The sequence below is a fragment of the Hyperolius riggenbachi genome, chromosome 9, assembly GCF_040937935.1.
Source record: "Hyperolius riggenbachi isolate aHypRig1 chromosome 9, aHypRig1.pri, whole genome shotgun sequence".
NCBI lineage: Eukaryota > Metazoa > Chordata > Amphibia > Anura > Hyperoliidae > Hyperolius > Hyperolius riggenbachi.
In genome coordinates, this window is record NC_090654.1 from 196,713,718 (window position 1) to 196,729,044 (window position 15,327).

The window sequence follows — 15,327 nt, forward strand, 5'->3', positions numbered from 1 at the left end:
GTTGCCAAATAAAAAGAAGAAAAATGTCAACCTTTTTTAAGAGACCTAGAAATGCTAGAAACACACCTTCAAGAGGTGGTAGCCAGGCAGACTCACAGATGCTGGGAAGCCCATGTACACCAAGGGTCTCAGACCTCACAGAATTTGTGGGAACTAGGGGACAAGGAAGGGCATTAACTTTTACAAAATGTATATAAGAAATTAAATCACCCATAGCATTACATTAGCAAGCGTTTTACTAAGCACAAACTCTAACAAACGCACTGTTAGTGGGTCCTAGGCCTTCAAACAACAGCCATTGGACTCTACAATTAATATTTCAAGCACCCCAGTATACCTAGGAATGTCTGGCTGAGAAGCATTGTAAATTCAGTGGAGCTGGTATAATAATTTCAGATTGAAAGGGATATGCTAATGAAATTCAGTTAGAATTACTTCAGTTAGTTACTTGAATAAAAAATCTACAATTTTGTGCTTGTGTATGTATTTGGCTTCCCACGCCATTTGTGATGTTCCCATCACAAGCTGATTTTGATTGATGCTCTCCCCAGCCATTTCCAGCCAGGTGCTTCCATGGCCCCAGTCTATACTGCAAAGTGTAGGTGCTACTCTGGGCACTACAGCTATGTGCGTCTATGCACTGATATGCCCCATATGCGTGCCCCACGCAACTTGAGTGTGAGATTCTGGGCACTAGAGAAAGCAGAGTGGATAGATACACATTTCAGCCCGAAATCGATTGAAAGGATCGTTCAGGAATGCTGGCAAAATCTCAGTCGCTAGGGCTCGAATGAGTGATATATGGCCACCTGTAGACATCTGACACAGATGCCAGTTGGATTTCTACCATTGGCAGTTGTAGTGACCTCCCTGAATTATGGAAGGCAGGAAGAGGCAAAGTAATTCTTTAAGTTGGAAATTGATGCCTGTTTGCAGTGTAGTTCTGAGATTTAAAGCCTTCCTGAGTGGACAGTGTTGGCTTGCAACAGCTAAAACCCTCGAGTGGTTAACTTTAAATTCCCAGTCTAGGCAAAGATTTGTTTTTTTTTTTTTTTTTAATGCATTTAATAGAACGTTATTTGAAGTTTAATACTACTTATAAAAACTGTGTCAATGTGGCCCTACGAAGCCCAAAATAAAAGGGAAATTCTAAACGCAGTCATGTTGATTAGTGTGGATTTGAAAATACATTGTTTGTGAAGCTGTGCATGCTGGAGCTATAAATCTCTGCATCCTTGTGGTTTTGGGTCACCCCAAGCTGCTTGGTTACTGTGCATACAAAAGAAAACTCTGTATTCAGTCTCACAGTGCTCCTTCCAAATGACTGAATACAATTTGCAACTACTGACACATGAGTTGTACTGTGGACAAAGTCTTGTTGTTAAATACAATACTTAATCATGTAGTAAAAAAAATACTTTTACTAATCTAATAGCAAACAGTCCAAATTTCAGTTAATAAGAGTCTTTAAAAACCAGATAGATTCACTCTATTTTTAACAGCATGGCCAGGTCCTCCATCAACTGCATTTTAAAAGAAAGAGCTTATAAAATACTCTGACTGGTACCGCACTCCCTCTAAACTACACCAATGGAATCTAATACCAAATAAATAATATATGCTACAGAGGGTGTGGCCAAAGTAGCGATCAACTCCACTGCTGGTGGGACTGCCCATGTGTTCAATCTTTCTGGTCAATGTGCTTTTCATTAATCTCTTAGATCCTGGGAACTGAGGTCCAGGCCGACCCTTGGATTGCACTATTTCATAGGCACAATCCCCGCCTCCTAAATAGCACCAACTCTTTAATAGCACATGTTTGCAATGCAGCATAGTCATTATTGGCACATGGGAAAAACCCCCACCACCTAGATTGGCCCTCATCCTAAAGATTAAGAGATTTACTCAATGGAACACATCACGTCCTCCGTAACTAATAAACCAGACAAATGTTATCAACATATCTTGTCCTCCTTCCACTGACATTCATACGTCTTCCTCTTCCTCTCAATCCCCCCCCGGGCACACTATCCCTCAGTCATTAATGGTTATCCTTGCCATAGCGCCCTCTACTGTTTAAACTTCCTGCCGGGACAGGAAGAAGTGAATCATGCCGGACCCGGAGACCAGACCAGAGCGGAGAAGACAGCGGAGACCTGGGGAGTCACGCCAGCGGAGCAGGTAATGTATTGCGTTGGTCGTCGGGCACTCGAACGCCGCTAGCGACGCGCTCCCTACCCGCGGGCGATCGACTGTAATTTCCCACACAGAGCGATCGACGGGATCGATCTATTTCCGGCCAAAATAGATCGAAATTTAGCGTGTAGCGTGAACGATGGGACAGCAGATTCGATCCTAGTGATCGAATCTGCTGTCGATCGGCGGGGATTCGGCCTAGTGTATGGTCATCTCTTGCTACTATGTTTAGAGTGACGAACTTCTTGTTACCATTTCTTTATGCCTATACTTCTTTATGCGCTTTCTTGACTCTCAGCTCTGGCTATATGTTATATTCCCATCTACAACACATATGAAGCTGGACATTCTCCTAGATACATTGTGCACCAACCCTTGCCTTTTATCCCACATTATAATGGATGTGCTATTTTGTACTATGTATTCTGCTCCTGTTCTTTCTTTTTTCAATAAAAAGAAAGTCGGAAAAACAAAAACCTAAAAAAAAGCCCACATAAATTCACGCTCCAGGATGCATTCCTATGTTTCTTTTCTCACAGGCCTAATGTGCTTTTTTGCAGCTCACAGGCCTCTTCTTCAGAGGCAAAACACTATGGGCCCATTTTCACAGCGCCACGTCATATCTGGGAACGGACACCGCTGAGAAGCAGGGGCGAATCACTATAGCCATGCCATGCACAGCTATAGGGATTCGGGTGCGTGCTGCGATAAACTGTGGCATGCTGTCCAGAATTGCACCAGCATGCAGTTTGGACAGCAAGCAATTGACAGAATAGAAAGCATTTCCTGTGCGATTCGGATAAGGGGAAAGGCTTTGGATTTGGGTCTAGGGGAAATGGGCCCTATTTTGAAGCATATAAAACCAGGGCTGTGGAGTCGGTACAAAAATCATCTGTCTCCGACTCCTCATTTTATGAAACCACTGACTGCAGGTACCCAAAATTGCTCCGACTCCACAGCCCTGTATAAAACCAGACATTATATACATTAGTATGAGTGGCTGGATGGTGTAAGTAAGTTTTTAAATGGAATCTTAGCTGAGAGGGATATGGATTTTTACTTTTAAACAATACGGGCTGGTGCACACCAGAGCGGTTCTGGAGCGGTTTTTTTAAACGCTTGCAGGAGGAAAACCGCTTGGCTAATGAAGGTTAATGGGATGGTGCACACCAGAGCGGTTAGTTTTTTCCACAAACGCAAACTCGGGGGCTGCAGCATTTTTTTTTTATTTCTGAGGCGTTTCTGCCTCAATGTTAAAGTGTAGGAAAGTGGAAAACCGCTCTCAAAAACGCTAGATCTGAGCGGTTTTCCAGGCGTTTTTGTTACAGTAGCTGTTCAGTAACAGCTTTACTGTAACAATATTTGAAATGGGCTACACAAACCTCTAGCATTTTGAGGATCTGCTTGAAGTTTTTGGTGTGCACTGGGCCTACCAGTTGCTTGGTGCAGTCCTGCTGATCTTTGGTTGCAGTAGTGGCTGAATCGCACACCTGAAACAAGCATGCAGCTAATCCATTCTGACTTCAGTCAGAGCACCTGATCTGCATGCTTGTTGAGGGGCTGTGGCTAAAAGTATTAGAGACACCGGATCAGCACGAGAGTCAGGCTAGGTTCACATTCGCACACATCCGCTTGTGCGCTGCATTCCACTCCGTGAAGCAGAGCGGAAGAATCGTGTAGGTTGGGAACGTCCGCTCCGACAAGCGGAACGCAGGGAGCGGAACATAGCAATGTGAACTTTCCCATCGGGAAAGCATTGCTTCCGCTGCTGCGTTCCGCTCATCGGAGCTGAACGTAAACTATTTTAGGCTCAATGTGAACCGAGCCTTAAGCCACTGATATTATTTGATAAGGAAATATATATCCTTCTCAGTTTAGGTTCCCTTTAAGGGCACTGCCTCTGACACCAGGAGACCAGGATTCAAATCATGGTTGTTCCTATTCAGTAAGCCAACCCCTATTCAGTAAGGAGTCCTTCGGCAAGACTCCCTAGGGTTGCCTATTGAGTATGCCCTTAGTGGTTGCAGCTCTCAAGTGCTTTGAGTCAGACAGGAGAAAAACGCTATACAAATGTTGGTATTATTATTCTGATTACTATACAGGTCTACAGTATTGGCCGGATTGCTAATAAGGTGGGAACTCTTGTTGGGGAGCACTTGTTTTCATGCTTTATGCAAAATTTTAGGATCTGATAAGAAAAATATGTAATAAGCTATTGAATTTCAGCCTGTGGATGGGGAGAACACTACTGTTGAATAATACCGGAGATATGCTTTAAAAAAAAAATTAAGCCAGAAGAAATTGAATTATGTCATCTCTTCCTGTTTAGTAAGCCAGTACCTGTTCAGTAGGCGACCTTGGGCAAGACTCCCTAACTCTGCTACTGCCTATAGAGCTTGTCCTAGTAGCTGCAGCTCTGGCGCTTTGTCTGCCAAGAAAAAAGCGTGATATAAATGTTATTTATTTGTTGTGGTGTTTTTTGTTTTTTAATTTGTTGACTTTTCGCTTTTGAACTGCCTTAATAACAATAATCCTGTAGAGTACATTGACATGGCCTTACAACACACTACATCAATACAGCTACTGTACTGTATATTGAGAAAATGTATATCATCGCAGCAACTGTAAACATTTCTGAATTGTGTTTAATGTGCACACGGTTGTTGGTTTTTTAATGCTCTTCAGCTTTTACCTATTTAACCCTGTTTACCTATATCAGCTACATCTAATTCGTTGCTTGGCAACCCATCTGAAAGTATGAATTTGAGAGTATTGCTTTCCTCCTTTGTGTAGCCATGTTACAGTGTATGGGTGAATATAGCTTGGATAAGTAGTGCACTTTTATAGGTGTTGCTGCCGCAATGCCTGCTAGAAACTTACAACATACAGTATAGCATATTGTATACTATTTTCTTAAAGCGGATCTGAGATGAAAAACTAACTATGACAAGTAACTTGTCTATATATCTTATCTAAAGTTTAGATAGTTTACACAGCAAATCTAGCTGCAAACAGCTTCAACAGTATATGATTATTTCTTCCTGTGATACAATGAGAGTGGCCATATTCTGTTTGTCACATTACACACAGGCAAGCTGCTGTGCATCTCCAGCCCTCAAAGAAAAACACTAATGTCCAGCGCTCCAATCCAAACAATAAATGTCCACTTCTGTGTCAAAGTCTGGCTCCCTGAGCCGTTCTCCAATAGGGTAAATAAGCAAGTGCAATCTAAAAAGGAAACAGCGCTCTACGGTGCATTACCAGACAACCGTTTTAATTTACGCAAAGTAAGCTTCTACTAACAATATTAAAAAGACCAATTCGCATGTCTAAAAGCCAGGATGCGTCTCCCAATACTCTAAAGCTGTGAAAACCGCCAGGCTGTGGCCAGCAGCGTGGCGTCCGATGCTCGGGAAGGATCACTCACTGGAGGGGGGGCATGCCCCGGAGTACAACGTGCCTCTAGCATGATGACTCATTTCGGCATCACTGCCTTCGTCAGATCACCAGATCTTTGGAGTGTTGGGAGACGCATCCTGGCTCTTAGGCATGCAAATTTGTCTTTTTAAACTTGTAAGTAGAAGCTTACTTTTGTGTGAATTCAAACTGTTGTCTGGTAATGCACCATAGAGTTCTCCGTTTCCTTTTTAGATTGCATCTCCAGCCCTCAGCCTGTAAAAACTTCACTCCCCTCTCCTCCTCCCCTCTGCCTCTGAAATCTCTGTCTAGTAACACCTCCTCCTCCACCTACCCAGACTGAGCTCCCATAAGCCCTTGCTATACATCCGACTCAAAGTGCCAAGGCACTCGGGAAGCTGTGGGCGAGGCTTGTTTAGTTTATAGGGAATTAGAGTATTAAAAGAACAAAAAGTATTTTTGGCTTCAGGAATGCCCTATAAACTATGTGAAAGGAATACAATTATGCAGAGTTACAGTTCATCTTGGATCCATTTTAAGTGTTGCTCAGGTCTGGACCAGTCACTAGGTTTCCTTGATGCTTTTAGATTTTGGCTTGCTGTGTTCTATACAAGTTGCTCTTTTTGTACAGTGGGATTTTAGATGTCGGCTCAGGCAACAGTTACTGAGGGTGTCTGTTTTACTCATTTGAAGTTCAAAATGATATTTGGTCTCTAGATTACTACATTAGACCATAGCATCTTCTGCTGGTGTCGCTTATATTGGAGACTGGTATTGGCTATGGATTGCATACCGATATTAGATTGATTTCTGCTTGCTTGCAAACACTTGGAAAATAGTAAAAACATAACCCACTACTAAGAATGTGAGCTATTCAAAGCTACAGATATGCATAATCCATGTACCAGGAACAGAGGCTATTAAACATAAAAAGAAGGAAAATCACAACTATATGGCCAACCTATGTCAACAGGAAGGGCCTGGATCCCTGAGTGTTCAGTGCATTTATCCATGGGATCCAAGTCCTTTGGAAGTTAGCTAGAGTGTCATGTGCTTTGGCTTGAATATTTTCCGAGACCATTAAGTCTATTAGTTTTGTAAATGCTACTGCAGGAGATAAAACAGGCTGCCTCCAAAATGCAGCCAAAAGGTACTTTTGCCAGCCCCATGACATGCTGAATTAACCTATGGAGATCATATTTAAACCCTGGGGGTTTATACTTTAAGAGAATGGTATATGGGTTCATTAGGATTGAGAGGCACATACAAGACTGCATTTTGCTCCTATTATGCTATGGTCTCCTCTCAGCCAAGATTATGTACTTTGGTTTGCTTCCGTGATATCCTCACTTCGGGCTGGTGCACACCAGATCGGTTCTGGGGCGTTTTTTAAAACGCTTGCAGGGGGAAAACCACTTGGCTTATGAAAGTGAATGGGATGGTGCACACCAGAGCGGTTCGTTTTTTCCACAAACGCAAACTCAGGAGCTGCAACATTTTATAGATTTGTGAGGAGTTTCTGCCTCAATGTTTAAGTATAGGAAAGTGGAAAACCGCTCTAAAAAAAGCTAGATCAGAGCGGTTTTCCAGGCGTTTTTGTTACAGAAGCTGTTCAGTAACAGCTTTACTGTAACAAAATCTGAAATCTGCTACACAAAAACGCTCCAAAAAACGCTAGGCATGTTAAGAAAACCTCTCTAAACATGCCTAGAATCGCTCTGAAATCTGCTTCAAAAACCTCTAGCGTTTTGCGGATCTGCTAGAGGTTTTTGGTGTGCACTGGCACTTGTAAAGTTGGCAGTGGCCAATAGTCGCTTATACCCTGGGCAAAAGGTCGCCAGCAGTCCCTCCTCCAGCTGCCATTTTGATGGTGGTCATGATCGTTCTATTCCTGGGCTAATTTTGGTAACGAGGAGGCCAAAGGTTTTGTTTTCCTTTAAATGGCCATGTCTACAGTAAGAACCTTGATAAAGATTGGAATAGCACCATTTTACCATCACGATAATAGACAGGGAGTAGCACATGCCCTGAACAGCTCACCCATATTTCATTGACACAGACCTTTGTTTCAGGCCCTCCAAATCCCAAACATTTTGACCTGTTTGGCTGAACTGTTCAAGCAGCACTACTCACATCAATGTGCACCTCTAGGCTAATTTCATGGAATCTCATGTATAACAAATAGTTTTGTCAACACTTGCTATTTGGGATTTCAGATTAGGTCATCATACAGCTGATTCTTTTTGTTTTCTTCTATGCCACGGCACACGTGTTCTCTATCAGATATCATTGCTATACTGAAGGGTGCATGTGATTTCTCTGGCAATAGTCCTTGCATAGATGTTGCCTTTCTACTGCAGGCATATTAATGAATGTAAATTCCTATTCTTGCACAATATTAGACCTAATACAAGGCTGATTAAAATCAACTGCATGATCTTTCTACATTAGCAATAAATGCGTCTGATCTGTAAATTTAATAAGAAAATAAACACCAACTTCAGAATAGATTCTGCCGTACCGTGGCGCTCTCTAATTCTGATTTATGCACCTGCATGGTCTGGTCGGCTGCTTATACTTCACCCTCGACCTTTGGAAATAAGAAAGAGGGACACATCGGGAAGGATAGAATGAGTTGCACGAAAAGTGGATGCGGCTAAATAGGTGCCTAGGTGCAAATCGCGGTGGCTGTGAGGAATGCTATTATTGCTGTATACAATATGTGTTCTTCTGGTTGTCATTATTCTTATACTTGCCCGTATGTATCTGTACTAACTACCCCCACTGAAGCCTATCCTGCAACCTGTGCAATGCCCTGCAATTTGTTTTTCTCTCATGAAGTTATTGAGCATGTTACAGGGGCTCGTTAACCACTAAAGTTGGCATATTGACTTTAATGTAAAAATGTCAAAAAGTGTATTGGTCTAATTAGTTGGTCTCCCTAAAGTTATTGCATTATATTCTTCAAGTAAGAGACCTTTGGTAATCCAACTGGCGAAAAATCAAAGAAATTATTTTGGCCAATAGTAAATCTGCTCACTGTGGCAAGGTAGATTTTTTTTATTTTTTTAGCATGGACCTACACTTCTGTACGCTGGCCTACTGCAGCCTGGTTCTAGCCACCCTAATGGGCCTACTCCGTGTCGGGTGCCTGTTAGTGGTATCAGTGCCCTACTTTAATCCATTCCTGCCTCTTGTGTGTGTGCCCTCCAGCCTACTCTACTGCGGGGTGTGGGACAGCCTAATGTACCCCTGTGATCTGTGTGGTTAGCCTGACGCTACAGTCCATGGGATGGGTAAAAGTCTGGTTATGTCAATCTAAATCTGTGTTGGTGTGCATCGGTCAGTGTATGTCTGGGGATTGGATAGTGTGTATCAGTTAGCAAAGGTGTATAAAGAAAGGGTGTATGTCAGTCAATGTCTTGTGCGGTGGTCTTATAAACTACTTTAGGGTCTTCTTGAATCCTGGAGAGATGGATGGCTATCGAACAGCAACTAAAGGGGTAGTGGAAAGTCTCAACCCTTTAAAGGCTCACTTTGAAATATGAATTTGTGCTGCTCCCTTTTCTTTGTAGAGAGTGACTCAAAAATGTATCAGTGATTATTCAGACAAGTCTCCAGGAAGTGTAATGAGCCAGAATTCAGAGTAGTGTGCAGATTGATGAGAGCGGGAGATACCAGATATAGGAGTCTGTGGCTCTCAGAGCACCTGCACATTATTTAGGCACCACTTCTATTTTTATAGAAGCAGAGTGCGTTTCCATGACATAATGCCTTCCACACAGTTATGAAAAGCCGTATGTGGGCTGAACATGAGATCTGTCTGCTTATGTTAATATTGGACTAATATACCACAGGGACGTTTTATACCTGTGTGCTTGCATCTGATTGTTAGATCAGGCCTAACCATTGTCCCCTTGATATCCATTCTGCTTCCTGAAGCTGTTAGTTTCTATTAATGTAACCTGATTTTATATAGAATTAGCATTTTAAGATTTAAGAGATTGGCTACTAGCCCTGCTAGGCTGTCATCTTCTCTCTACTGGTTCCTCAGAAGTGTCTGCAGTGTGTGCATGCACCAGCATAACATAGAGGGGCATAACTGCAGGTAGGATGGTAACTAGCCCAAGAGAGCTGTGGGGAGCCCCAACTACCAGACCATACACACAGGTTGCTACAGAACGTGGCAGAACAATTGATCCCTCACTGATTTGAATTGGATCAGAGAGGGATCAATTCTTATCACACATAGCATGAAATTGATTGACAGTCATTTGAACCAAACGCTGCACTACTCTGTGCAGTGGGCCATTGATCTACCCGCCACTTCTGCCCCACCCCTAATTGATGGGTATTTTTTGTCCATAGTGGGGTCAGGATGGCCACAATTGTTACATGACCCTTGGCAGATGGGTTCCAGGATGTGGGGGTCACCAATGGGAAACGAGGAAAACTGTGTGAACGTTGGGAAAACCATGATCTGTAGTTGCACCCATGATAAGATGATGAGCATTTCAGCTGGTGGTGTTACGGTGACCATACATGTGTCTGGTGCCACCAGATCAACCATTCTCATCCTAGCATCGCTGCCTGCCGAAACAAAACCCCAGGCCAGGAGTCCCTCCGGCGGACAGATGAGCATTTAACAGTGAGCATGGGCACGGGGAGGGACACATAAACTTGGAAGGGACACTGGCCGGGGTCCGATGTTTGTCGCGATATTGAACGCCATTATCACGGACTCTAACAAGGTGATGTTGCAACACTGATTTGATAAATTATCAAATTGGAAGGCCGATCAGCCTGTAATATCAAGTAATGTATGGGCACTCTTTAGTACTTGAGATTCTAGTCACATATGAAAGGAAATCGGCTGTTATAATTCTGATTTTTCTGACATTGAAATAGAGGTCAGATTGTAAATGGAATGAATTAAGCATAATTACTTTGCAGCTTTTATTTCTGTCTTGTAGGAAGCACGTTCATCTTATACTAGAAGTATCATTGCTTTCAAATGTCACAGGTAACCTGGGGTGTCTCATACAGGAAACTGTGACTTTCAAAAGAGTGTTTGTGTTTCACAAACCCAGGAAGTGCAAGCTCCGACTGTTGGTAACCACTGACTGTGACAGTTTAAAAGAGGTTGGCTGGGTGCTGTCTTGTTTATCGCCTCATAATCCTGTGAGTGGCACAAAGACCTCATTGTCTGGGCTGTGTATAGGTGCCACAAATAGACATTCTCTCCGGCCTGTGCAAAATAGATTGTCCTCCTCATAAGCTGACGTATACTTGTGTCATGCAGTCAGTCTGCAGTGATCTCCACACTTTAATCAAAATACACAAATATGCCCTTTTTATAGTATTAAAAGCAGCTGAAATGTGAAAAATCATTTTGTCACTAAAGTCAGTTGAAGCCCCCCAAAAAATAAATTAAAACATATTTTTTTAGATTTGCATACCGGTAATATGGAAAGCGGTTTCTAATCTTTTGGGCTCTCTATGCCCATGTTGGGGAGATGATCTATGTACCGTACTTCCTGCCCCTGGAAACCTTCATGGCTGTTCTGGTTTAGCAAAGGCAGAAACACAGAATAAGTGACAGTAATACAAAATACTTGCATGTTCTACCTTTACTTCATTCTATATCAAAAGGGTTGTTCTTCGTGTTCCTGTTTGAGATTTACACAGTTCCTGTCAGAACAGTAAGTTGGGGGAAAATGCCCTAAATGGAGGACACTAATGGCCAAAAAAACAAAAAAAAGAGGTGCGAACACCTTTTGACACTGCCCAAAACGAAAATATTTTTTTCCTGCGCTGTAAAGAAGGCCTCCTCAGCTGAGAATCAAACGTGTGTACAGCAGCCCCCGAAGCAGGTAATCGCAGTGTAGGTGGCAGCCTGGAAAAATGGGCACCACATAGACAGCAGTGCGAGTTGCGACTATAGCGGCGTCCAGTGTATAATTGGGGGGCTGGACATTGGTTGTGCGTGATCGGCAATGGTGGAAGGTGGTAAAGATATTGGCGGAGGGATCGTGGGGGTTGCCTAGGCTAGTCTTAGGAGTAGGTTGAGGATGGGTTATTGCGAGAAGATGGTTGGGTAAAGTGAAAGTATGGGAATTAGCCAGTGTCTAATAGTAGAATATCGGTAGTTTTACAGATCTTTTACTAGCGGCTACACCTAGCACCCAGATTAACGTAGGGCCATTTTTCAACATGCGCCCCGATAATTTCTGACATGGTTGATCTGCTCCCGATCAATAACAGGAACGATTTTCTCACCATTACTGCACAAAATTGATCCCGTTATCAATCAGGAGCAGATTGGGCATGTCGGAAGTTATCAATTCGAACCTTTGATCTGGAGGAAAATTACATAGTGTGTAACTAGCATAAAACTGAAATCTGTAATGGGCGTCTTACATTAGTATTCAGAACTTAATTGTTAGGTTTGTGTCATGGAGGCTGCTAATTCTACAATTGATATCTGCATTTCTGTCTGCGTCTCAGAGATAAAACCATTTGCACATGAGCGAGGGGAGCAGTGGAGCCGGGTTCTACTGATGACTGTTGACAGAATCGACAATTAGGGCCCTTTTCCACTAGCAGTCGATTGCTGAATCGCAAAAGTACAAAAATTTGCGGCGATTTCCCGATGTTTGCGGTCGCAATTTTGCTATGCTATGCACTGCATAGCCAAATCGCGGCAATAATCGTTCCGGCGCGCGTTCGCGTTCCTGTAAAAAACGAATCGCGGTAGTGGAAATGACCTACCGCGATTCCTATGTTAAAAAGCAAACTGTAGCGATTGTAAAATCGCTAGCGGTTTGCGACTTTCCGATTCAGCCAGCGCAAACGCGCTAGTGGAAAAGGGCCCTAGGAAATGTGGATCCTTGCACCTGGAGTTGGTCGGATGTCGATAATGACCCTACATGCCGGATCTTTAGGTTAAGGTGTGGGGTGCAGCTCCCCAACACACACTTGCTAGATTTAATCCTGCGTGTTTATACAGTTAAGCTGTCAATGTTCTCTCTAATTACTATTAGTTGAGCTGGCTCAAAAAAAAAATTCCTACTTGTTTCTGAATTCCATATTAAGTTGTCCACCCCTGACCTGCTGTGAACTCTCTGCAATGGTTGTGTTAGCAGAAAATCATCGCAAATGAAATGTTCTCTCATTCAGTCAACTGCCTGCTGTGCCTTGTAATGGAACTGCTTGCCGAGGAATTGGGCTGTTTCACGCAGCAAGCGATTTGCTGTACTTTGTGATGCATTTCAGATTGTTTACAAATTGCAAAGTGCAGACACTGGTTCTACAATGTGAATCACATGAAATGTTTGCATGAGTGTGATGCAATTTTGCTTGCTCACAAACTTTTTAATATCCGCAGTCGGCCTTAACGATTTTAGGAAAAGATTGAATTGCATGATTTCTGCCAGAAATTACAATTTCGATTTATATTTTGATACACAACGATGGATAAACACACCGATGGAGAGTATGAGTGCCCCAGCATAGGTAGACAAGTATGGGTGCCCCCAGTATTGCTTAGCCAGCTATAGGTGCCGCAGTACAGGTCAGCCAGTGTAGGTGCCGCAGTACAGGTCAGCCAGTGTAGGTGCCGCAGTACAGGTCAGCCAGTGTAGGTGCCGCAGTACAGGTCAGCCAGTGTAGGTGCCGCAGTACAGGTTAGCCAGTATAGGTGCCGCAGTACATGTTAGCCATCCAGATCCCACCTTTAGTGTATATAGGCAGATCCCCTCCCCCCATTTAGTGCGTAGTCAGAACCCCTTTAGTGCATATAGGCAATCCCCCCCCCCCCCTTAGTGTATATAGGCAGATCCCCCTCCCCACCCCTTTAGTGCATATAGGCAGATCACCCCCTTTAGTGCATAAAGGCAGATCACCCCCTTTAGTGCAAATAGGAAGATTCCCCCTTTAGTTTATATAGGCAGACCTCCCTCCCCTCTCTCTAGTCTCCCCTTTGCCACCGCTGGTACCTGCTCTGCTCTCGGCCCCCTCCACCAGTGAGTCTTGATCCCCTTTGCTGCCTTGTAGCACGGCGAGCCAGTGTAAAGTGGCGGTGAGCATTCAAAGTCCCGATCCCCCTTGCTGCATTGCCACGAGCAGCTGTGCAGTGGTGGCGAGCGTTCACCCAGTAACAGCAGAGCCTGTAACGGGAAGTGACGTAACTTCCTGGCAGCTGCCGTTACTAGGCAAGGCTCTCCGCCACTTCACGGTGGTTCACCATGCAGCAAGGTGGATCGAGACTCACTGAAGGAGGGGGCCGGGAGCAGAGCAGGTACCAGTGATGGCATGGGAATACCCAGTCTCAAGATCAGCTTGCCCCTGATCGCGATTTCAGTTTTAAAAAATGAAAACCGTTCAGCCCTAATTTGCATGCTTACATTTAAATCCCTACATGTCCCAGGCTTTGGATACCTGAAGGTTTTGTTGCAACTGCGTCACACATCCCACAACTTCAGATCAAAAGGATCCCATAACTTGACCACCCCTAGAATTTAACTAAAATCCTTTGGAGCCAGAACTCTGTCATGCTGCCTCTACACCGTGGAATGCCTTGCCAAACTTAATCAAGACCCCTCCAACCCTGGACACAACTGAAAAGCCACCTGTTTAGTCTGGCATTCATAATCACATGATCTGCGATAAGCTTATGGGTTTTTGTCCTACAGGAGAAAAGTGCTTTACAAATGTTTCGTTGTTGGTCCTCCTGTGTTTTTTGAGTGTTTGCGCTTGTGAAGGAAGTATAGAAGTACAGGAAAATTGCATAACACACCACAGTGTGGTTTACTTGCAGTCCTGCAATTTACATTTTTTTGCAACACTTTTTTCCCGTCCTCCGTAGTAAATCACAAACCGTTGCGACATGCAGGTAACTGCATCACAAAATGTGCAGGGTGTATTGAGAGGATCGCAGCATGTTTGTAAATCCAATCATGAGTAGCAATAGTTGTAGGGTGAAATGCCCCGGGTACTGTTTGCACCTCCTTATGGAATAAGACCTTTGACTACCGTCATTATAAATCCTATCATTTTTCACTTTTAAATTTGCTGCGTTGATGCTGTACAACTGCTGTGTCTGTCATTATTTTCGAAAAAAAAGTCTATAATCATTATGAACGTATTAAACTAGGAGAAGTGACCTATTTGCCTTAAAAGCTGTACAAACATGTTGTTCTTTTAATCCATCATCACAGAAAGGGCCTTTTCAGCAGAATCCACAGTGACACAGTTCAGAACAATTACAACTGAGACCAGAAATTGCCAAGCACTATAAACATTGCCCGATAGGAAGATAGATGGAATACAGACCAGGACTAGAATGTGGCACAAAGTAGAATGCCTTCATCTATAGCTGGCAATGGGATGCCATAATGACAAATAATATAAGAAAACTGATGATGATTAATGATATGATGCAGAGGAATTATAAAGTGATAAATGTTGGTGATCTGGACATCAGTGATGGCAGTAAATAGGCTGTAATGAATTGAGTTGTTAACACGGTGACCCTACTAGTTTAGGCCTGGGTTTGCTAAGCCTTGTAAATATATACAACAGGAATGTTACACAGTATCGTACCATGTTAGCCATCAGTTGAAACTGACAGTCTTCAATTAGAAAGATACCAGTTATTGGCGATCCTTAAAAAAAGAGTAGTTAGCTTTGTTTATACTGTAGTAATACCTTCTT

General features: G+C 43.2%; 1 protein-coding gene across 1 annotated transcript in view; it reads left to right on the forward strand.

The window, feature by feature from the left end:
• Window positions 1-15,327, forward strand: part of LOC137533588 (alpha-actinin-1) — a 180,110-nt gene that overhangs the window by 74,189 nt on the left and 90,594 nt on the right. The window lies entirely within an intron of this gene.